General features: G+C 37.6%; 1 protein-coding gene across 2 annotated transcripts in view; it reads left to right on the top strand.

Moving 5' to 3' along the window:
- Positions 1 to 19983, top strand: part of ESR2 (estrogen receptor 2) — a 135350-nt gene that overhangs the window by 15706 nt on the left and 99661 nt on the right. The window contains exons 2-4 of one of the 2 annotated variants that reach the window (XM_070592948.1): positions 2355 to 2485; positions 4100 to 4186; positions 5598 to 5750. The gene's annotated coding sequence lies outside the window, so the exon portion shown is untranslated. Of the gene's footprint in view, positions 1 to 2354; positions 2486 to 4099; positions 4187 to 5597; positions 5801 to 19983 lie in introns of both variants that reach the window. The other variant, XM_070592949.1, reaches the window with a different exon arrangement.

Genomic DNA, 19983 nt, shown 5'->3' with positions numbered 1-19983 from the left:
CTTGCAGTGAGGGCTAATTTGACTGAGATTCTTAGGCCCAAGACTTCTTGTTCTGTAAGTTACTGAAAAAAGTGTGTTAAAATCCCCACTTACATTTATGGATTTTTCGATGTGTTTATTTGGTTCTGTCAACGTTTACTTTTTAATTTTGAAGCAATTTGCATACAAAATTAGGATTTTTTCTATTGAATTGCCCCCCTTATCATTATGAAATCTCACCCTTTATTTCATGTAATACTTCTTGCCTTACAGTTTACTTTGTCTGATATTAACATAGCTAAACCATATTTCTTTCAGTTGGTGTTTGCATGGTATATCTTTTTCCATTCATTATTTTCAACCTTTCTGTGTCATTATAGTTAAGCATACCTTTTATAAATAGCATATAGTTGAGTTTTTTTAATCCAATCTTACAATATTTGTCTTTTAATTGGAGTATTTAGGCTATTTACATTTAAAGTGAATTCTGATATAGTTGGATATAAGTCTACTAGACTGCTATTTGTTGTCTATTTTTCCCATTTTGTTCCTGTGATGGTTAATTTTATGGGTTAACTTAGCTGGGCGACAGTGCCCAAATATTTAGTCAAACATTATTCTGGATGTTTCTGTGAGGGTGTTTTTGGATGAGATTAACATTGATGAACTCTGAGTAAAGCAGACTGCCCTCCATAGTATAGGTGGGCCTTATCCAATCAGTTTAAGGCCTGAGTAGAACAAAAAACTGACCTCCCTTGAGGAAGATGGAATTCTACCAGACACCCTTTGGACTTGAACTGCAACACTGGTTCTTCCCTGGATCTCCAGCCTGCTGGTCCACCCTGCAGATTTTAGACTTGCCAGTTTCCATAATCAAGAGCCAATTTCTTAAAATAAATCTCTTTCTACATATATTCACACTTCGTATTGATTCTCTTTCTCTGGAGAACTCTAATCAAGTTCCTTAATTTTTCCCTTATCACTTTCTTTGAATTAATATTTTCGTTATTGTAATTTTCTTCTTCTGTATATTTTAATAATATACGTTTATTATCTTTAATGATTACCCTAGATCTAGAGTTAAAGAAATGCATGCTTGATTTATGATTGTTTACTTAAAATTAATGCTTTTATAGTTTCTCCCCCAAATTAAGAATCTTATGATAGTTTAACTCCATTTAACTACTCCACACTCACTGTACTATTTTTCTCATGTACTTACTTTTATGTATGTTATAAATCCCACCAGTCTTTATTATTATAGTAGTTATTAACTGATGGTACTTATTTCTGTTTCCCCATACACTTGCCTATTCCTATTCTGGTGCTTTTTATTCCTACCATTCTGTGCTTCTAAATGGGATCATTTTCCATCAACCTCAAGAATTTCAGAGCATTAAAGATGTCATTCTGTTATTTTCTGACTGTTTTAGTTTCTGTTGAAAAGTCAGCCATCAGTCTTATTGTTGTTTCTTTGAAGGTAATGTGTCTTTTTTTTCCTGTGGCTGCTTATAACTTTTCTCTTTCTTTAATTATAAACAATTTGACTATGATGTGCCTTGATATGGCTTTGTTTATACTTATCATGCTTGAGATTTGCAGAGTTTATTTAATCTGTGGATTGATGTCTGTCATCAGATTTGGCAAATTTTTAGTCATCATTTCATCAATTTTGTTGTCTTTCTCTTCTTAGTCTTGGTCTCTAATTACAAATATGTTAGATCTTTTGAGTGTGTACCACTTATCTCTAATGCAGTTTTTCAAATTCTTTTTTTGTGTCTGTGCTTCAGCTTGGGTTATTTATTTTGACTTGACTTCAAGTTAACTAGTCTTGGTGGCTGTAATTCTAAGGCAGAGGAGGCCATAGAAAACATGGAAATAGGGCTACAACTGTAAACTAACTTTAGAATAAAGAGATATTACCATTCTCTAGAAATTGGTATTCAAAGCAATATTCAAACATATAATTAGCTATTTGTGTATCTAAGCTGTTTGTATATATGATGACAAAACAAGTTTTCACATATTCTTTATCGCTATATAATTATTTCCAATCCCTTTTTCCTTCCTCAAATCCCAATTAAAGAATCCCATTCAGAAATTGTTGTCATAGAAGTACTTCAGTCCATGTGTAATGCCTTGATCATCACAATATCATCCTGGTACCCAGGCAGATATTTCTATCCAAATATCTGTTGAGAGGGTGGTTTCTGAAATGACATCCTTCATGGGACTATTTAGCTGACTGAACACCTGTTTTCATTAGAAATCCATTTTTACTATGTGTGTGTCTGTATTTTTTCAAGGGGCTATTTCTTTTTATTATTTTAACTGACATTTGAAAGTTGTTTTAATTCTTTTGTATGTTGATACAGGATACATCTAGTTGAAAGAGAAAAGGCAGAACAAAAAGAAATATTTCTAGACCTGTTGGCAGATGCCAACAGGTTCACCCTCTATATGAACTGAAAGAAAAAGAAGATGCTGTGAACATTTTCAGATGAAGGTGAGAACAAATTTTGATCAATTTTTGAAGAAACAAGATTTTTGTAACCTTGTGTTACTTCACGAGATAATTGGTAAATGTTAAGTAGTTTGTTGGTCCTCTTCTTAATGGAAGCAGTACAGCACAGTTGCTGGAAGCCTTTCTGCCTTTCCAGAGTACAGAGAGAACATGCAAATAGAGCCTGAAGGTCTCTGTGATACTGAAGAGAAGGTATAGGGGTATAGGGCTGTGAGAGAGCTGAGAGTTGAGGTGATGGTTAGAGAATGACATACTGGAGTTTTAAATTTCTGGGGTGGAGCAATTCCTGCTGATGACAAAATCTAAGGTTGTTTCTGAATCTGAGTATGAGTGGTCAAAGTAGGGTAGAAGCAATCATGTGCTGGTAAACTGGTCCTCAAAAAAAGTGCCCCAATTTGTAGCATTTGTTGATTTTTGTGGTATAAATACTCCTACCATGGATGACTTCAAGCTACCAACATAATGTCATAGTGTGTGGAATTGGAAAGAGGTATGAACAATCAGCTCTCAGGAGCTGGAAAGAACTGGCTTCAATAACACATCACTGAATATAGGTGAAGCTCATTGGAATTAAATAGGCGAGTGAATCACAAAGATACTTTGGCTGTTGAAATCTAGGATTATGGCATGTGTCAAGTACAGAAGAAGAACGTGAGCCATGTCCCCAGATTTTCATTGGGTGAAGAAGAGTTGGGGAGTGGTCAGTAGATTCATAAGAATTCATAAGAAGAGTAGGTTTTAGAGAAGCCTATTGGTAGGGAGGAATATTGTCAGGGAAGTAATAGAAATGTTCCTCAAATGTTTTCAACTATAATAGCTTGTTTATGTAATCTCTATGTAAATCTACATGATCCAATGTATGTGTGGGGTTCTGTTTATAAAGGAATAATTCAGTACTCAAAAGTACTTGATAGTAATTCCAATCTTAGTTTGCCCCTTTCAAGCAACAAAGAGATCCAATATCCATAATTCACAGTAATACCTTCCATTTTCTTCACTTTTCTTACTATATCTCTCACATTCTAAAACCTTTTTCTCTCCTGTTAAAAGAAATTTTTCCACAGACATTTTATTCATCTAGTAGACTTTTATTCAGCCATTCACTAATCAGACAGCAGCCAGTCCAGCAGATATAAAGGAGCTCTGAGGAGCTGTACAAAATGAAAGACTTTTATAAGCAGAGGGAGCATGAACAGGGAAGATGTGCCAGGAAAAAGTGGATTGGTTATTGCAAAGTTACTTTCTCTATATGGAGCAAATGGAAGTCTTGAGCTGGGTCAGGTAACTTGTACTGAGCAGGCAAGTACTGATTAGTTGACCTAGACTTTTCTTTTCTGGGTGAGCCTAACATAGAAATTTAGTTAAGTTTTGGGTTGTGGACATTGGGTTTAGCATAAGTGACTCCATCTTGGGCCTAATCTGGTTACTTTAACACTCTTTCACCTTACTCTCAAGTCTCTTCAGAAACTCCCAGATCCAGAGCCTATACAGCCCAGAGCATTTCTTCCTCTTCTCTTTTTTTCTGCCTCTTTTCTCTAGATTCTTTATGATGCAAATTTCTTTTCTTTAATAATTTTCTCTCCTCTTATTTCACAGTTTTACTTGACTGAAGTCCAGAAACTGAACTTGCTTACTCAGAACCCAGAGTTTAATAAAAGGACAAGAGATCTTGGATGATGTGAGGTGGGAACAGAAGATACTGTTTTCTTTTGTTAAGTAACTGAGGATTTCATAGGTGGTTAAAAGTGATTTGTCAAGAGTAGACAAAGAATCAGAATTCTCATACATGGCTAGTAAGAGGTTAAATTGGTACAACTAGTTTGAAAATGTATTTGGCAGTGTTTTCTAAAACCAAATAGACACATACCTTATGACTGAGTGATTCCAATCCATTAAGAGTAGCATGGATAGATTATGGCATATTCATTCAATGGGACACTGTCAGCAATGAGAATGAATGAACTATTGCTACACATACAACACAGATGAGTCTTACATATATAGTATTTGACACAAGAAGCAAGTTTCAAAAAGTTGCAATTTCATTTATGAAGCTGAAAAACTAGCAAAACTCAACTACAGTTTTGAAGTTAGGAGAATGATTTCCTTTGGGGGAGGTAGTGAAAGTGGTAAAGAGAAGAACTTCTTGGGTGCTGGTACTTGTTCTGGGTACTAGTTACATGAGTATATATACCCTGTGAAAATCCATCCAGCTGTAGAGTTATGATTTGTGTACTTTTCTTTATGTATGATATAATTCAATACAAAGTTTTTAAAAAGTGGACTTCATGTTTATAGTAATGGAAATCTAGATTATTGCACAAGCTCTTTTGCTAAAAAGATCTACATAGAAAAAGATAGATAAAATGGTAAAAGTCTCTTCTTAAAAGCATCAACGAAATGACAAAGCAGTAAGGAATTACCAGGTCAAAAATGAGGAGAAAATCTAGACAGGCTTTCTAGCTGAAAGCCATTTTTAAGCTCCTTTGCCTAGAAAGAATTTGCCTAGCCTAGACAAAAAGACGCTTAATTGACTTATGGGATAAAAGTGGCAAAAAAGAAGGCTCAGAACCTGTATAAGATGGAGTTTTTACCAAAAGACTTTCCCCAAATTCAGCTTGGTTGACCCAGAAGTAGATCAATGCTTATCTAGGATGCAATGTCAGCCCAGGTTCTAATGAAGAGTGCAGGATCATGTGCAGGGGTTTCTACTCCTAAGTGCAGGGCAGAGGTGGGAGATAGGGCTCCACCCACGGTGGGAAGTGAGAGGGGAGTCACTTTTTTGAGATGTTTGTCTTGAGTAGGGAAGCTTTGGTAAAAATACTTCTGTTCTTTTGAGATGCTTTTCCCCCCAGTCTTTTGGCTGAAGAAAGTGAGCTTTCCTTGGAGCTTTTTGGTCTGTGCCCATTGGTGTTTCCAGATTGAGTGACTCTCCTGTGCCCAGGTCCAGATATACTAGAGGCAAACAAAACCCCAGGAAACTCACCGCCCAAGGTTACTAACCAGTCTACCTTCTTTTCTTCATCTTTAGGGCTTCTGTGAGTTGCCTTATAAATTTCGTCCAGATTTGTTTGTTTGTTTGTCTTATAATTAGCAGGAAGAATGAAGTGGAGAGTGATGTCAGCATCATGGTGGAGTGAGCTGTTCCCTTGGTCTCTCCCTGCTAAGATACAACAAAAAGGACATTCATTAACCAACAGAGGATACCCACACAGAGCAATAGGATGTCTGAGAGATCCATGCAGCCGTAAGTCTGAAGTTTGGGGGTACTGCATCGATGGGAAGCAGTGGAAGGAGGTGAGCAGATATCCTCCCCCTCCCCAGTGGCAGCAATCTAGGTTGTGAGTCCATGTGCAGTGGCCAGTGTGTGACCCTTAAGTGGCGGCAGCAGGGCAGGGGACAGGCAGGCCTTCACATGAATGCTTTCACTTTATGACCTGCATCCCAGCATGTGGGGAACACTCCACACCAAGGTGGCTCAGCCACCACGTGGGCACCCCTACAAAGCCCAGCAGCTCAGGTGAGCCACCAGTGAGTGTGGAGCAGTCTTGCACATGTGAAAGAAAGCACTCCCACCTGCCTGGTGCACCAACTTGGCCAGTTGGCTGGGGCAGTGGATCCACACCAGAGTGCCTGAGCCTGTGTGTGTGACCCACCAGGCAGGGGCAGCCAGCAGTCAGATGCAGATGAGCCCTATCAGCACAGCTTCCAGTGGATGGGCACAACTTGCAGTGGACACAGCAGGTTGAGAACAGACAGCTCCTGCCCCTACCCCCCAAGTGTTGGCAGGTGGAATCTGTGACCAGAAACTACCATTATGTGCTGGCAAAGGTCCACTACATCAAACACCATGAAGAAATACATTAATACTCCAGATCAGAAGGAAAATGACAATCTCCAGAAACCAAGCCTAAAGTCACAGAAATTTACAATCTAAATGACAGAGAATTCAAAAGAGTTATAAAGAAACTCAATGAGTTACAAGAAAATTCAGAAAGACAATTCAGTGAACTCAGGAATAAAATTAATAAGCAGAAAGAATTCTCCACAAAAGAGATCAAAACTCTAAAAAAACCCAAACAGAAATGCCAGAGATGAAGAACACAATGAATGAGATGCAATACAATACAATCTAGAAACCTTCAAAAACAGAACTGACATTATAGAGGACAAAATTAGTACTTTGGAGGACAGAAATATAGAAAGGCTTCAGGTGGAGGAGGAGAGAGAACTAAGACTTAAAAAAAATGAAAAAATTATCTGAGAAATATCTGACTCAATTAGGAAATGCAACATAAGGATTATAGGTATTCAAGAGGGAGAAGAAAGGGAGAAAGGAGCAGAGAACTTGTTCAAAGAAATAATAGCTGAGAACTTCCCAAATCTATGGAAGGGACTGGAATTACAGTAAACAAAGCCAGTATAACTCCTAATTAAATCAATGCACAAAGACCTTCTCCAAGGCATATAGTAGTAAAACTGGAAAACGTAAATGACAAAGCAAACATATTAAGGGCAGCAAGGCAGAAGAGAATAATCTACAAAGGAACCCCTATGAGGCTTTCAGCAGGTTTCTCAGTGGAAACCTTATAGGTTAGGAGAGAGTGGAATGATATATTCAAAATACTGAAAGACAAAAACTTTCAGCCAAGAATACTCTATCCAGTGAAACTATCCTTCAGATATGATGGAGAAATAAAGACTTTCCCAGATAAACAGAAGCTGAGGGAGTTCATCACCACAAGACCCCCCACCCCTATAAGAAATGATCAAGAATGCCCTCACACCTGAAATGAAAAGGAAACGGTTTACAAAGCCTTGAGCAAGGAGATAGACAGACAAAATCAGAAAATTGCAGCTCTATCAGAACAGGTTAGCAAACACTTAATTGTAACATTAAAGACAAAGGGAAGGAAAGCATCAAAAATAACTATAAACACTTCATTTTAACCACAGACTCACAACACAAAATGTAATAATTTGTGACAAAAATATCTTAGATGGGGAAGAGGAAAGAGGTGGAACTTGCTTAGGCTAATGGAGATAAGAGACTATCAGAAAATGGACTGTCTCATCTATGAGAGCTTTTATACAAAACCCATGGTAAACGCTAAAGAAAAAATCAGAACAGAGACACAAATGGTAAATAAGGAGAAAACTGAAAACCATCACAGAAAACCACCAAACTGAAATGGCAGTCAGAAATACATGGGAGGAGAAACAAAGGAAATGTGGAACAACTGGAAAACAAAAGATAAAGTGGCAATATTAAGCCCTCATATGTCAATAAGCACTCTAAATGTAAATGGATTGAATTCTCCAATCAAAAGACATAGAGTGGTGGGATGGATTAAGAAACAAGACCCAACAATATGCTGCCTCCAGGAGACACATCTCAGTTCTAAAGACAAACACAGGCTTAGGGTGAATGGATGGAAGACAATACTACAAGCAAATGGCACACAAAAGAAAGAAGGTGTTGCCATACTTATATCAGACAAACCAGACTTCAAGATAAAAAAAGACAATGAGAGACAAAGGGGCAGTATATAATGATAAAAGGGACTTTCCACCAGGAGGACATAGCACTTATGAATACATATGCACCTAAAACAGGAGCACCAAATACATAAAGCAACTATTAGCAGACCAAAAAGGAGATCTTAACAGCAACACAATAATAGTAGGAGACCTCAATAACCCACTTACATCAATGGATAGATCACCCAACAAAAAGTCAACAAGGAAACAGTGGAATTAAATGAAAAACTAGAGCAGATGGACTTAATAGATAGATAAAAAGAACACTCCATCAAAAAACAGCAGAACACAGGAGGGGGCGGAGCAAAATGGTGGGGTGAGCTGACCTGGGATTCTCTCCCCTCCAAAATACAACAAAAGATTGGAAGAACTGAATTTCAGAGAATAAACATAATGCCAGCTTGTTAGAGACCTACAATACCAAGAAGGCAGAGATCATAAACCTAGCTTTACACCTTCGGAGGCACTGGAACGGTAGGAGAGAACATTGCTCCCTCCCCTAGAGTCTGCGATCGCTGCGGCGCCGGTCAGGAAGGAGCGGGGGAGGGGCCGCGCAACGGGGGGATCATCCAGGACTCCTGCTGCTGATTCAGTGGAGACCTGCTGACGGGGGGGGGGGGGGGGGGCGGGGGGGGGCGGGGAGAAGCTTCCGTCCTCAGGGACCCCATAAATCAAGGGCCTTGGGAGACCAGAGAACAGAACTGATCTGAACCCAGACCGCTGCGTGTGAGTAACAGCCCCTCCCCCCCAGCAAAGCCAGGGGGCGCCGCCATCTTGCCCCAAGGCGGAGAGCTCATAACACGTGGCTCTTTACCCCCATCTAGTGGCGACAGGCTGTAACTGCAACTGAATTCTGCCACCATGAGGAAAAAACACTCCTCTACCAACCAGCAATTTATGAAAGCCCCAGACCAGAGGGAAAACAATAAAAACACAGAATTAAGTCCTGAGGACTTGGAATTAGGTAAACTAAGTGATAATGAATTCAGAGCAGCTATAATCAAAAAACTCAATGAGACAGAGAGAAAGATAGAGAAACAAGCTGAGTTCTGGAGTTACTTCACAAAAGAGATTGAAATCATAAAGAAGAATCAAACAGAATTACTTGAGATGAAAAACACAATGGACCGGATAAAACAGAATACGGATTCCCTGAATGCCCGTGTAGACAACATAGAGGAGAAAATTAGCATAATCGAAGATAGACAGGCTGAATGGTGCCAGACAGAGAAAGAAAGAGAACTAAGAATTTTAAAAAATGAGGAAAATCTCCGAGAGATAATGGATTCAATGAGGAGTAAGAACATAAGGATCATAGGAATTCCCGAGAATATGGAAAAGGAAAATGGAGCAGAAAGTGTGCTTAACGAAATTATTGAAGAGAACTTCCCAAATCTAGGGATCAACGGAGAAATGTGTGTAGAGGAGGGTTTTAGATCTCCTAGATTTGTCAGTGTAAAAAGACCTACTGCAAGGCACATAGTAGTAAAGTTGGCAAATAGGAAAGATAAGGAGAGAATACTCAGGGAAGTAAGGAAAAAAAAGAGAATAACCTATAAAGGAGCCCCAATCAGACTGTCAGCGGATTTCTCTACAGAAACCCTACAAGCTAGGAGAGAATGGAGTGATATATTCAAAGCTTTAAAGGATAAAAATCTTCAGCCAAGAATACTCTATCCAGCAAGAATTTCCTTCAGATATGAGGAGAAATTAAATCTTTTCCAGACAAACAAAAGTTAAGGGAATTTGTAACTAAAAGCCCTCCATTACAAGAAATCCTCAAGAACGCTCTCATACCTGAAAAAAGAAAAAAGGGAGAAAGGGGACACAATCCACAGACTAGGGAGACCGATGGATAGAACCAGAACAGGATAGCAAATATTCAATTATAGCATTAGGGTAAAGGTAAGGAAACTACCAAAACAAGGACGATCTTAGCACTCTAACTACAAATTAATAAGACAAGTTGGAATAAAAAATGAAAATAATTATTTAGGAGGGAAAGAGCAAAGCGTCTAAATCAGTATTGGTCAAGTAGGTAAGAGACCACCAGAGAATAGACTATATTATACACAAGATTCTAAATACAAACTTCAAGGTAGACACTAAAATAAAGTACAGAACAGAGTCACAAATCATAAATAAGGAAAAATCTAAGAAACCCAGCATAAGAAATTGCAGTATTAAATGGGTAGTCTAAAGCAAACAGGAAAAGAAACACAGGAAAACAAGATAATGAGCTACAGATTAACAGCATTAAGTCCACATGCATCAATAATCACTCTCAATGTGAATGGATTGAACTCTCCAATAAAAAGACACAGAGTGGCAAAATGGATTAAAGAACATGATCCAACAATTTCTTGCCTCCAGGAAACACACCTCAGCCCCAAGGACAAACACAGACTCAGGGTGAAGGGGTGGAGGACAATACTTCAAGCAAATAGCAAGGAAAAAAAGGCAGGTGTTGCAATTCTCATATCAGACCAAGTGGATTTCAAAATAAGACAGGTAAAGAGAGACACAGAGGGACAATATATAATGATGAAAGGGATACTTCATCAAGAAGAAATAACGCTTATAAATATCTATGCACCCAACACAGGAGCACCAAGATTCATAAAGCAACTATTAACAGACCTAAAGGAAGATGTTAAAAACAACACAATAATAGTAGGGAACCTCAACACCCCACTCACATCAATGGACAGATCATCCAGACAGAAAATCAACAAGGAAATAGTGGAGCTAAATGAAAAACTAAAACAATTGGACTTAATAGACATATATAGATCACTCCACCCTGAAAGAGCTGAATACACATTCTTCTCAAGTGCACATGGAACATTCTCTAGGATAGACCATATGTTGGGAAACAAGGCAAACCTCTACAAATTTAAAAAAATTGAAACAATAACAAGCATCTTCTCAGATCATAGTGCTATAAGGCTAGAAATTAATTACAAGAAAAAAGCTGAGAAAGGCACAAAGATGTGGAGACTAAACAACACACTACTGAACAAGCAATGGATCATTGAAGAAATTAAAGAAGAAATAAAAAAATACCTGGAAACAAATGAAAATGATAGCATGCCATACCAACTCATATGGGATACAGCAAAAGCTGTATTAAGAGGAAAATTCATCGCAATACAGGCACATCTTAACAAACAAGAAAAATCCCAAATAAGCAACCTTAAAGCACACCTAACTGAACTAGAGAAAAAAGAACAAATGAAGCCCAAAGTCAGCAGGAGAGAAATAATAAAAATCAGAGCAGAAATAAATACTGTTGAAACGAAAAAGGCAGTAGAAAGGATCAATGAGACAAAGAGCTGGTTTTTTGAGAAGATAAATAAAATTGACAAACCACTAGCCGGACTTAGAAAGAAAAAAAGGGAGAAAGCTCAAATAAACAAAATCAGAAATGAGCGAGGAGAAATAACCACAGACTCTGAAGAAATACAACAGATTATAAGAGAATACTACAAAAAACTATATGCCAACAGAATGGATAACCTAGAGGAAATGGATAAATTCTTGGACTCCTACAATCTCCCAAAGCTCACTCAAGAAGAGGCAGACAATTTGAACAGACCAATCACAAGGAAAGAGATTGAAACAGCAATTGAAAACATCCCAAAGAATAAAACCCCAGGACCAGATGGCTTTCCTGGGGAATTCTACCAAACTTTCAGAGAGGATTTAATACCTATCCTTTTCAAGCTATTCCAAAAAATTAGGGAAGATGGAACACTTCCTAACACATTCTATGAGGCCAACATCACGCTGATACCAAAACCTGACAAGGACACCACGAAAAAAGAGAACTACAGGCCAATATCACTGATGAACATAGATGCAAAAATTCTAAACAAAATTTTGGCAACCAGAATTCAGCAATTCATCATACATCATGATCAGGTGGGATTCATACCAGGGACACAGGGATGGTTCGACATCCACAAATCAATCAACGTGATACACCACATCAACAAACTGAGGAATAAAAACCACATGATCATCTCAATAGATGCAGAGAAGGCATTTGACAAGATCCAACAGCCATTTACGATAAAAACTCTGAACAAAATGGGCATAGAAGGAAACTACCTAAACATAATAAAGGCCATAGATGACAAACTCATAGCCAACATCAGACTCAATGGGCAAAAACTGAACGCCATCCCCCTGAAAACAGGAACAAGATAAGGATGCCCTCTATCACCACTCTTATTTAACATAGTACTGGAGGTCCTGGCCAGAGCAATCAGGCAAGAAAAAGGAATAGAAGGAACCCAAATAGGGAGGGAAGAAGTGAAACTCTCGCTGTTTGCAGACGACATGATCTTATATATAGAAAACCCCAAAGAATCCATTGGAAAACTGTTAGAAGTAATCAACAACTACAGCAAAGTTGCAGGGTATAAAATCAATTTGCATAAATCAGTAGCATTTGTATACTCCAGTAATGAACCAACAGAAAAAGAACTCAAGAATACAATACCATTCACAATTGCAACAAAAAGAATAAAATACCTTGGGGTAAATTTAACTAAGGAAGTGAAGGACCTATATAATGAAAATTACAAGGCCTTTCTGAGAGAATTGGATGACAACATAAGGAGATGGAAAGACATTCCATGTACATGGATTGGAAGAGTAAACATAGTTAAAATGTCCGTTCTACCTAAAGCAATCTACAGATTCAATGCCATCCCAATCAGAATCCCAATGACATTCTTTACAGAATTAGAACAAAGAATCCTAAAATTCATATGGGGCAACAAAAGACCCCAAATTTCTAAAGCAATCCTGAGAAAAAAGAACAAAACCGGGAGGCATCACAATCCCTGCCTTCAAAACATACTACAAAGCTACAGTAATCAAAACAGCATGGTACAGGTACAAAAACAGGTGCACAGATCAATGGAACAGAATTGAAAGCCCAGAAATAAAACCACACATCTATGGACAGCTAATCTTTGACAAAGGAGCTGAGGGCATACAATGGAGAAAAGAAAGTCTTTTCAACAAATGGTGCTGGGAAAACTGGAAAGCCACATGTAAAAGAATGAAAATTGACCATTCCTTTTCACCATTCACCAAAATAAACTCAAAATGGATCAAAGACCTAAAGGTGAGACCTGAAACCATAAGGCTTCTGGAAGAAAACGTAGGCAGTACACTCTTTGACATCAGTATTAAAAGGATCTTTTCGGACACCATGCCTTCTCAGAGAAGGGAAACAATAGAAAGAACAAACAAATGGGACTTCATCAGATTAAAGAGCTTCTTCAAGGCAAGTGAAAACAGGATTGAAACAAAAAAACAACCCACTATCTGGGAAAAAATATTTGCAAGTCATATATCTGACAAAGGCTGAATATCCTTAATATATAAAGAACTCTCACAACTCAACCACAAAACATCAAACAACCCAATCAAAAAATGGGCTGGAGACATGAACAGACATTTCTCCAAAGAAGATATACTGATGGCCAATAGGCACATGAAAAGATGCTCATCATCACTGATCATCAGGGGAATGCAAATCAAAACTACACTAAGATATCACCTTACACCCGTTAGAATGACAAAAATATCTAAAACTAATAGCAACAAATGTTGGAGAGGTTGCAGAGAAAAAGGAACCCTCACACACTGCTGGTGGGAATGCAAACTGGTGCAGCCACTATGGAAAACAGGATGGAGATTCCTCAAAAAATTAAAAATAGAACTACCATACGATCCAGCCATCCCACTACTGGGTATTTATCCAAAGAGCTTGAAGTCAGCAATCCCAAAAGTCCTGTGCACCCCAATGTTTATTGCAGCACTGTTTACAATAGCCAAGACGTGGAAGCAACCTAAGTGTCCAGCAACAGACAAATGGATAAAGAAGATGTGGTACCTATATACAATGGAATACTACTCAGCTGCAAAACAGAACAAAATCATTCCATTTGCAATAACATGGATGGACCTTGAGAGAATTATGTTAAGTGAAATAAGCCAGCGAGAGAAGGATAATTTGTGTATGACTCCACTCATATGAGGAATTTAAAATTATGGACTAAGAACAGTTTAGTGGATACCAGGGGAAAGGTGGGGTGGGGGGTGGGCACAAAGGGTGAAGTGATGCACCTGCAACATGACTGACAAACATTAATGTACAACTGAAATTTCACAAGATTGTAACCTATCAATAACTCAATAAAAAAAAAGGAAAAAAACCCCCAGCAGAATATGCATTATTCTCAAATGCACATGGAAAATTCTCAAAGATAGACCATATTGTGGGAAAGAAGGCAAATCTCAATAAATTTAAGAAGATTGAAATAATATCAAGCATCTTTTCTGACAATAATGGTATGAAACTAGGAATCAACTGTAAGGAAAAAGCTGGGAAAGTCACAAATATATGGACAAACAACATGCTACTGAACAACCATTGGATCAGTGAAGAAATCAAAAGAAATAAAAAAAAATCTGGAGACAAATGAAAATGAAAATACTTCATATCTTGGGGCCGGCCTGGTGGTGCAGCAGTTAAGTGTGCACATTCCGCTTTGGGGGCCCGGGGTTCACCGGTTCAGATCCTGGGTGTGGACATGGCACTGCTTGGCAAAAAGCCATGCTGTGGTAGGCATCCCACGTATAAAGTAGAAGAAGATGGGCATGGATGTTAGCTCTCGGCCAGTCTTCCTCAGCAAGAAGAGGAGGATTGGCAGCAGATGTTAGCTCAGGACTAATCTTCCTAAAAAAAAAATACATCATATCAACTCCCATGAGATACAGCAAAAGCAATTCTAAGAGGGAAATTCATAGCAATACAGGCCCGCCTCAACAAACAAGAAAAATCTCAAATAAGTAATCTTAAACTACACCCAACAAAACTAGAAAAAGAAGAACAAAGCCCAAAGTTAGCAGACTGAAGGAAATAACAAAAATTAGAAGAGAAATAAATGAAATAGAAACCAAAAAGACAGTAGAAAGGATCAATGAAAGTAAGAGCTGAGTCTTTGAAAAGATAAACAAAATTGACAAACCCTTAGCCAGGCTAAGAAAAAAAGAGTTAAGTTTCAAATAAATAAACTAAGAAATAAAAGGGGAGAAATTACAATGGATACCACAGAAATAGAAAGGATTATAGGAGAATACTATGAAAAACTATATGCCAACAAATTGGATAACCTAGATGAAATGGATAAATTCTTAGACGCATACAACCTCCCAAAACTGCATCAAGAAGAAATAGAGAACCTGAATAGACCAAGCACAAGTAAAGAGATTGAAACAGTAATCAAAAACCTCCCCAAAAATAAAATTCCAGAGCTAAATGGCTTCTCTGGAGAATTCTACCAAACATTCAAAGAAGATTTAATACCTATCCTTCTCAAACTATTCCAAAAATTGAAGAAGGCGGGACACTTCCCAACTCATTCTATGAGGTCAACATCACCTGATCCCAATACCGGACAAGGACAACACAAAGAAGGAAAATTACAGGCCAATATCACTGATGAACATAGATGCAAAAGTCCTCAACAAAATATTGGCAAACCGAATACAGCAATACATTAAAAAGATCATACACCATGATCAAGTGGGATTTACACCAGGGACACAGGGATGGTTCAACATCTGCAAATCAATCAACATGAGTCACCACGTTAAAAAAATGGGGAATAAAAATCACATGATCATACAATATGCAGAGAAAGCATTTGACAAGATCCAATATCCATTTATGATAAAAACTCTCAGTAAAGTGGGTTAAAAGGAAAGTATCTCAACATAATAAAGGCCATATATGATAAACCCACAGCCAACATCATACTCAATGGGGAAAAACTGAAAGTCATCCCTCTGAGAACATGAACGAGACAAGGGTGCCCACTCTCACCACTCTTATTCAACATAGTACTGGCAGTTTTGGCCAGAGCAATTAGGCAAGAAAAAGAAATAAAAGGTATCCAAATTGGAAAGGAAGAAGTGAAACTCTTACTGTTTGCAGATGACATGATTCTATATATAGAAAACCCTAAAGAATCCATCAGAAAACTACTAGAAACAATCAACAACTACAGCAAAGTTGCAGGGTACAAAATCAACTTGCAAAAGTCAGTTGCATTTCTATACTCTAGTAATGAACTAGCAAAAAGAGAACTCAAGAACACAATCCCATTTACAATTGCAAAAAAAGAATAAAATATCTAAGAATAAATTTAACCAAGGAGGTGAAAGACCTATACAATGAAGACTATAAGACGTTATTGAAAGAAATCAAAGATGACATAAAGAAATGGAAAGATATTCCATGCACATGGATTAGAAGAATAAACGTAGTTAAATGTCCATATTACCTAAAGAAATCTATAGATTCAATGCAATTCCAATCAGAATCCCAATGACATTCTTAACAGCAATAGAACAAAGAATCCTAAAATTTATAGGGAACAACAAAAGACCTCGAGTAGCTAATGAAATCTTGAGAAAAAGAACAAAACTGGAGGCATCACAATCCCTGACTTCAAAATATACTACAAAGCTATAGTAATCAAAACAGCATGGAACTGGCATGAAAACAGACACACAGATCAATGGAATAGAATCGAAAACCCAGAAATAAAACCACACTTCTATGGACAGTTGATCTTCAACAAAGGAGCTAAGAACATATGATGGAGAATGGAAAGTCTCTTCAATAAATGGTATTGGGAAAACTGGACAGCCACAGGCAAAAGAGTGAAAATAGAACATTTTCTTGCACCATACACAAAAGTAACTCAAGATGGATTAAAGACTTACATGGAAGACCTGAAACCATAAAACTTCTAAAAGAAAATATAGGCAATACACTCTTTGACATCGGTTTCAGCATCTTTTTGAATACCATGTCTACTCAGGCAAGGGACACAAAAGAAAAAAATTAACAAATGGGACTACATCAGAGTAAAAACCTTCTGCAAGGCAAAGGAAACCATGAACAAAATGAAAATACAACCCACCAACTGGGAGAAAATATTTGCAAATCATATGTGCAACAAAGTGTTAATTTCCAAAATATATAAAGAGATCATACAGCTCAACAACAAGAAAACAATGCAATCAAAAAATGGGCACAGGATATGTACAGATGTTTTTCCGAAGAAGATATACAGATGACCGACAGACACATGAAAAGATGTTCAACATCACTAATTGTTAGGGAAATGCAAATCAAAACTACATTGCATATCACCTTACACCTGTCATAGTGGCTAAAATTACCAAGACAAAAAGTAAATGTTGGAGAGGATGTGGCGAAAGGGATGCACTGCTGGTGGGAATGCAAACTGGTTCAGCTGTTATGGAAAGCAGTATGGAGATTCCTCAAACAATTAAAAATAGAAATACCACACAACCCAGCTGTCTCACTACTAGGTATTTATCCGAAGAACTTGAAATCAACAATTCAAAGAGACTTATGCACCCTTGTGTTCATTGCAGCATTATTCATAATAGCCAAGACCTGGAAACAACCCAAGTGCCCATCCACTGATGAATGGATAAAGAAGATGTGGTATATATATACAATGGAATACTACTCAGCCAGAAAAACATAAAATCATCCCATTTGCAACAACATACACAGAACCTGAGGGTGTTATGTTAAGCAAAATAAGCCAGACAGAGAAAGACAAACAGTATATGATTTCACTCATATGTGGAAGATAAGCAAACACAATGACAAAGAGAACAGATTAGTGGTTACCAGAGGAGAAGGGGGTTGGGTGGTGGGTGAAAGTGGTAAAGGGGTGCATATGTATGGTGACGGATAAAAATTGGACAATTGGTGGTTAGCATGATGCAGTCTATACAGAAAATGGTAAATAATATACACCTGAAATCACACAATGTTTATGTTTAATGGTTTATAACCATTATAACCTCAATAAAATAATTTTTTAAAAAAGAATAGGGTGGAATATTCTTATTTCATCTTGTCTGAACTACAAACAATTCAATAAATTTTATATTGATTCCATATTCCAATTTTATCAGTTTATAACATTATTTTGTTTCTGGTACAGGATCCGGTCCAGGATCATGAATTGCATTTAGTTTCCATGTCTCTGTAGTCTTCTTCCATTTGTAATAATTTCTCTGCTTTTCCTTTGTCTTTAAAGATATTGAAACTTTTGAAAAGTAAAGGCTAATTGATTTTTAGAGTGTCCTTTGAGTTTATCTGATATTGTTTCCTCATGATTAGATTCAGGTTATGCATTTTTGACTAGAATACTACATGACCAATAGTTTGTCTTTCTCAGGCTATCATATCTAGAGGCACATAATATCTGTTTGCCCTTTATTGCTCATGCTAACTTTGATGACTTGCTTAGGGTGTTGTTACTTTTCTCCAGTGTATAGTTATTGTTTTTCCTTTTGTGATTAATGAGTAAATTGTGGAGAGAAACTAATATTGAGTAAAATTCTGTCTCTCATCAAACTTTCCCCCTATGTATTTAGCATCCATTGATGATTCTTGCCTGAATCAAATTTTATTATGATGGGTGAAAAATGGGGATTTCCTAACTCCATCGTTACTTCTATATTATTGGCATTCTGTCACAAGGAAGAGCTTTCCCCTTTCTGAATTCAGCTTGAGAAATTAACTCCTGACTTCCAGCTATGGCAGAAGATGTAGATAACTCATACTAGTTCTTCATCTCTTTTCCCCCACCTTCCTAGTACAATTATATGATTTTTAGTGCCTCCAATGGTTATCTTTGTGACTTAATATCTGACATTTTTTTCTTATTCTCTCAACTATGACATCTCTTGATCTTTTGTTTAGTAAAATGATGATTTTGTTGTCCTTGCCCTTTCCTTTAGTTCTCTACTGTATTCTACTTACAGACTTCTGTCATTTAAACTTCTACTTTTACATTATTGAGGTTGTTATTTACGCAATCTTTTATAGCCATTATTAAGTCACTATGAGATTATCCAGTTTGCCATCAATTTTCCACTTAATGGCTTTAGCATTCATTGATGATCCTTGCCTGAATTAACTATTTCATTAGGAGTGGCAAAATGCTGGTATTTGAAATTGTAGTATTTGTTCTGCATTTATTAGCTGCCGGGCTCTATTATTCCAATTATCCTAATTGTTGTGAAGTACAGCTTCCATGTTTTCACTCACACTTTTTATGGCTTCCCACTGCCCCACAAATTAAGTTTCAATGCTTCAGTGTTATATCTAGGCCTTTCTTGTTATGTTTCCCACCCTATTCATCTCCCTCACTCCTCTAGATCCTCTGTGATCCTGGAAAGTGTTCTTGTGCTCCTCATAATTTCCCCACTCACCCCTGCTTCTCCATCAGAAGTTCCCCACCCACCTTTGCTTTTCCATCGGTGTTCTTCCTTTTGCCTCTATGTAGACTTCTACCACTCCTGTGGAAATTTTAATCCAAAGGACTCCAATTTCCTTACAATGGCCTTGGAGTGGCCTACACGGTTTCACACGTTAAGGTTCCTGTCTCCTCGGACCTCGTCTACTGTCCTTTCTCTCTCATTCTCATCATACCCTTCTTCAGAGACACCTTTCACACCTCCGTGTCATGCCTTGCATTTGCTATTCCTCTTCCTACAGCTCTCCCTCCAGACATCTGCACGATGCAGTCCTCACCAGCTCCTTCCAGTGTTTGCTCAAATGTCACTTTCTTGCTGAGGCCTTCTCTTACCACTCTCTTTGAAATTACACTTCCCTCACCCTCCCTACACTCACTGTCCCCCTTTCCTATTTTATTTTTCTCCAAAGTTCTTATCTCTGTTGAATATATACTATATGACATCAATTTAATTTATTTTCTCTCCCAACCTAACCCCTGCTAGATATAAGTTCCATGAGGACAGAGATTTCTATCTATTTTGTTCACTGCTGAATACTT

Source organism: Equus przewalskii, chromosome 25 (genome assembly GCF_037783145.1).
Source record: "Equus przewalskii isolate Varuska chromosome 25, EquPr2, whole genome shotgun sequence".
In the NCBI taxonomy this organism is placed as follows: domain Eukaryota; kingdom Metazoa; phylum Chordata; class Mammalia; order Perissodactyla; family Equidae; genus Equus; species Equus przewalskii.
Note: the sequence above shows the minus strand (reverse complement) of the source record. Positions and strands in the feature narration are given on the sequence as shown.